The sequence below is a fragment of the Littorina saxatilis genome, linkage group LG17, assembly GCF_037325665.1.
Source record: "Littorina saxatilis isolate snail1 linkage group LG17, US_GU_Lsax_2.0, whole genome shotgun sequence".
NCBI classification, from domain to species: domain Eukaryota; kingdom Metazoa; phylum Mollusca; class Gastropoda; order Littorinimorpha; family Littorinidae; genus Littorina; species Littorina saxatilis.
The window spans coordinates 50,056,316-50,061,315 of record NC_090261.1 but is presented as its reverse complement, the minus strand read 5'-3'; the positions used below and the strand labels follow the sequence as shown (position 1 = coordinate 50,061,315).

At 43.7% G+C, this 5,000-nt stretch overlaps 1 protein-coding gene and 1 long non-coding RNA gene across 2 annotated transcripts in view; one reads left to right on the top strand and one right to left on the bottom strand.

The window, feature by feature from the left end:
• The window catches only part of LOC138953807 (alpha-mannosidase 2x-like), a 41,909-nt gene extending 38,061 nt beyond the window's left edge, over positions 1-3,848 (bottom strand). The window contains exon 1 of the mRNA XM_070325741.1: positions 3,656-3,848. The gene's annotated coding sequence lies outside the window, so the exon portion shown is untranslated. The remainder of the gene's footprint in view (positions 1-3,655) is intronic.
• The window catches only part of LOC138953818 (uncharacterized), a 455,396-nt gene that overhangs the window by 7,490 nt on the left and 442,906 nt on the right, over positions 1-5,000 (top strand). The gene's annotated exons all lie outside the window — the stretch shown is intronic.

Below are 5,000 nucleotides of genomic sequence, written 5' to 3'. Positions count from 1 at the left end.
AATCAGCGAAGTGGCGAAGCCACAAGCGCGCGCCTGCAAAGCAGGCGCGCGAGCTAGGGGGGTTCGGGGGCATGCTCCCCCGGAAAATTTTTGAAAAACGGTTAAAATCTGTGCAATCTGGTGCATTCTAGGCCTTGTTTTGAGGGTTAAGAGCAGCATTGTTTTGGTGCTAAAACTAGTAAAAGTCAAAGCAAGGTACATGCTTTTTCCAGGGGTGGGGTTCCGGAACCCCTGGAACCCCCCCCTGGGTCCGGCCCTGCACACACAACCACTGAATTTACAATCTGTGAGTGTTGGTATAAGCGCAGTGACAAAACAACTTCGACTCATTCGGCGGTGCACGTCAATCGATGACGGGTGAATGAATACTGCCTTTTTCACGATCAAAGCTCGCTGCGCGAAACCTTTCACATCGTCATAAAACCATAGAACTGGAAAAATGTCACGACAAAGAAATAAATTCCATATAATTTGGTGGGTAAACCTTTCCCCTGCTGTTTGGGGTTCTTTGTGTGTGTGTGTGTGTGTGTGTGTGTGCGTGTGTGTGTGTGTGTCACTGAATATTTACATATGTAAATATTGTACACGTACAGGATTTCAGCACGTGTTTGTGTCCGTTTCGCGTACTGACTCGACTGGAGATACAAGTTAGGGTAAACCTGACCCGTGATCATTTGGAGAAAAGTCGTTGTAAGTCCACGTATGGACGGTCGTATGTCGTATCAAAGAGGTGGACGTAATATGGAGGTGAGAAATACTAAGACAAGGAAGGAGAAAAAAATCCGTCAGAGAAAAGTCGGTCGTAATATTGAGGGACCCGTAAAAGAGAGGGGGCGTAAAGGGAGGTACCACTGTATAATTATGAATGCAGTCAATCGGAAAAAAATCAAGCAAGCGGGGCATAAAATGTAACTGAACTGCATGCGCTTAGTCGCCAAAGAGGTGTGCGACTCACAGGGATTCTCAGTCTGTCTCTCAGTCTGTCTCTGTTTCACACACTCACACACGTGCACACACACACACAAATCTGTGTAAAAGACGCATAATCCCTGTCGTGAAATCGCAGCCTGAAACTTTCCATAAAACTACAGCAAAAACACAAAATGTGACGAAAAAAGTCTAAGATACAAGAGATATTCAGCGTGTTGGCCTCACGGAGTCAAGCATCGTGTGTGTGTAGACAGCCTCATGTAGCAGTGTAAACACAGACTGATATATATGGACACGGAGTGATAACGAGAGAGACACAACACGATAACAAACACACTTTATTCTCCGCCACCGATTCACTGATAATGCAACACTACGCCAGTTTTATGTTACACAAGTTTGACACCAAAACCAGTTGTTTGTGGGTTAGTATCAGTATGTGTGTGTGTGTGTGTGTTGGTTGGTTTGCCAGCATGTGTGTCACTGTCACTGTGCGATTGTGATTTGCGCGCGGGTGTGTCACTGTGTGCATGTGCGTGTGTGTGTTGGTTTGCCAGCATGTGTGTCACTGTGCGATTGTGATTTGAGCGCGGGTGTGTCACAGTGTGCATGTGTGTGTGTGTGTGTGTGTGTATGCCGTGTGTGTGCGCGGCGTGTCTTTGTCTGTATGCTACGCAACCGGTATTTATTTTGATAATGGGATTTCGGTTTCTCTTGTATTGGAACGAACTAAACATACGCTGCCGGACAAACTGTTCTTGATGAAGTTAGCCCCCATTCTCTCCCCACCCGCACACTATCTTTTTTGTATGCCCATGTTCAGCGCTTGCTCTCAAGTGCAATCACTTTGATCTGTCATAGACGATAACAAGAACGGGTTTGTTGGCTTGCAGCAATTTTGTGTAAGTTCCCACACCTTCTCTCTTCAGTTCCCTCCCTCTCTGTCTCTCTCTCCCTCCCTCCCTCTGTCTCTCTCAGATTTAGTGGGTTTTTTTAGTATGTGTTAACTGTCCTAGACCGAACAATTGGATCAGTATTATTTCTTTGTGTTTACCTCTCTCTCTCTCTCTCTCACGCACATTTGGGGCAGGTAATGGGGGCACTGATGTTTCTTACACGTCTTAGACTGCATATATATATGTCCCCCACAAAGGGACTTTGCTCTGTAAATCTCGGTCCCCCTTGAGGAGGGTCTGATGCTCCCAATAGGCTGTCTGTGAAGGGATACTTATTTCTCTCTCTTTCTCTGCTAAGAGATTTTAACAAATCTCGGAAGAAAGTCTCTGCTGACTTTCAATTGTTTCTTTCACTATTTCTGATGTTTTATAATGTGGTCACCGTGAAAGTTGCATCGCCTTTAAAGCGATCCAATTGAATAAAGCAGAAAACTTCTTCTTTACCAAGTCCTGTGTTGAACAGCAGTGAAAAGTTGACCGCTTTTCCTGTTTAACCTTTTCAAAATTAGATCTAATTTGTTCGCGTATCCATTTCTGGATCTGCAGGCTGGTACAGAGTTACCTCCCTTTAGGCTTTTTCAAATTTCCCTTGTTTTAACCTAATTTCTTGGTTAAAACTTGTCTAAATTTCTAAATTCTTTCTTAATAAATATCAATTCTACACTTTGGCCTTAAATCAAAGTGTTTCCCTTCACAGATATCCTCTTGGGGTTGTCAGATGAGGGTAGTCTCCCATGCCAACAGAAGCTACCATTCAGAGAATGGTTTGCTTCTTAGTTGGATACCATGGGTTGACAACTCTCGCCATCAGTACCACCTGACCACTGATGAGACACAATAGTGTCGAAACACGTGTCTGGTCTAGGTACAAATACAATGGTCCTCCTCAGGACTAGATTACCTTGCGATACGTCCCCCACAAAGGGACTTTGCTCTGTAAATCTCGGTCCCCCTTGAGGAGGGTCTGATGCTCCCAATAGGCTGTCTGTGAAGGGATACTTATTTCTCTCTCTTTCTCTGCTAAGAGATTTTAACAAATCTCGGAAGAAAGTCTCTGCTGACTTTCAATTGTTTCTTTCACTATTTCTGATGTTTTATATATATATATATATATATATATTTCCCCAATTGTAGCCATTCACATTTATCCTTTGAGCCCCCCCCCCCCCCCCCCCCCACCTCACAGACACACACACACAAACACTAGTTTTCTCTCTCTCTGGGACTCTCTCCCTCAGTCACAGAGTCACTCAGTCACAGAGTCAGTCTCTCTCTCCGTCCCTCACTTTCTCTAGCCATGCACCCTTTCCTAATGCTCACGTCGCATTCTTTTCCACACCATTTTAAGCATAAACACGACAACGATTCGCATTCCATACCACGCGTGTAACAAACAATTACAACGACTGACACAGCCCCACACTCGATCGCAGTCTCACAGCAAAGTGTGCCACGGCGGTTTGTCATTGTGCATAGCGAAAAATCACCGTCAACAACACTTAGTTCTTATAGTCCGTCGGGTTTACCCAAGTGGTCTTAAAAAGGTGACTGCCTAACTTTGGCGAGTAAATCAAAGTTCCCAAGGTATGTTTTACAAATTGCAAGCTTTTTTTTGTGTGTGGACTGAAAGGACAGCAACATCACACAGACGACCACACACACTCCCATGATTTCGGTGTCACCTGTGCTTCAGCGACACACCGCGTGTGCTCTTCTTTGTGCGCGGCTATGTCATTGTCAACTAGCACACCTGCGAAAATTCAACCCACCTGTTCAACTCAGCCAGTCATCCATGAATCGTTACTCCAACTTCCCACCGTCGTCTTACACACACTGAAAACTTTCTAAACCATCTCTGATCGTCGAGCAAGACCCTCACAAGTTGGAAACTTTCAACACGGAAACGCTGCGTCGCATTTCTCTCTCCTTCCCCTATCTCACTGAATCACCGTGTGACACAGGCGACAGAGTTACCTGCCCTGTTTTACCTGGTGACCTTGACCTTGTTTTGCGGCGAGCCCAGCGCGCGCGCGCGACAGCTACTTTACTACACATCATTGTTACGTTGTCTTGTTGCGAGCAGTTTGACGAGGGAACATTTTCTGCATCGATTTTTGCTGAACGCAGTCACTTGAGTGTCAGAAATCTGATCAATTATTTGCGACTTGAAGTTGTCAGGGTTTAATTAGATATTTGTCTTACTTTACAACCTTTTTGTGTTAAACATCCCACGGGCTGTCCCGCCATAAGCGATTTAATTTTCTTCTTCTGAGGTATTGACAATCTTGGCTGTGTTTTAACATGGTGTGAAACATGTAGCCACTACTGAATGTCAATTCTTGGGTTTTTATAGTTGATAATGGTTTCGATAATCTTAAAGCACCTAGCAAAATCTATCTTTGTTGCTCTTTTGCTATAAACAGTTGTGGAATTATGTAATTAAACATAAAATAAATAAATGAATAGATTAAATAGATAACAATTACTGCATTACTGAATAAACCATATATAGTTTTAATAAACAAATACATACATTACTGAATCAAATAACATGAATAATTACATACATATATAAAGAAAGAACTGAATGAATGAATCAATCAATCAATCCATCAACCCATCCATCTTTCCACAAATACATAATGGCATGTAAATAAATAAATAAACAAATACTTAGAAAGCTCCAGTCTTTGATGAAGCAGAGTAGTACAGTCAGCGGCGTTTCGCAGTCTCCGAACTGACGTTCGACCAAACGCCTGACATGAAAGCTGAGCCGGTAGCTTGATATTTGAAGTAATTAAAAGACATTGACATTCGTATGTATGTGTGTGTGTGTGTGGGGGGGGGGGAGGGCTAGGGGGTGGGTCGCTAGATGCGTGCGTGCGTGTGTAGGCTACTTGGCTATGTGTGCGCGTGCATGCCTGCGTGTGTCTGTGTGAACAAAAGGCAGATTGATTAATGAACTAATGATTCATACACAGGTTAGGCCGTAAACGTGTCGCTTTCAAGTTTCACGAATGTTCTAAACACAAAATTATGAGGGTTATTTGGATCCGACTCTGACACGTGATATTTCTTACCTCGGTGACTGATCTGATGACTCGATGATCCTGA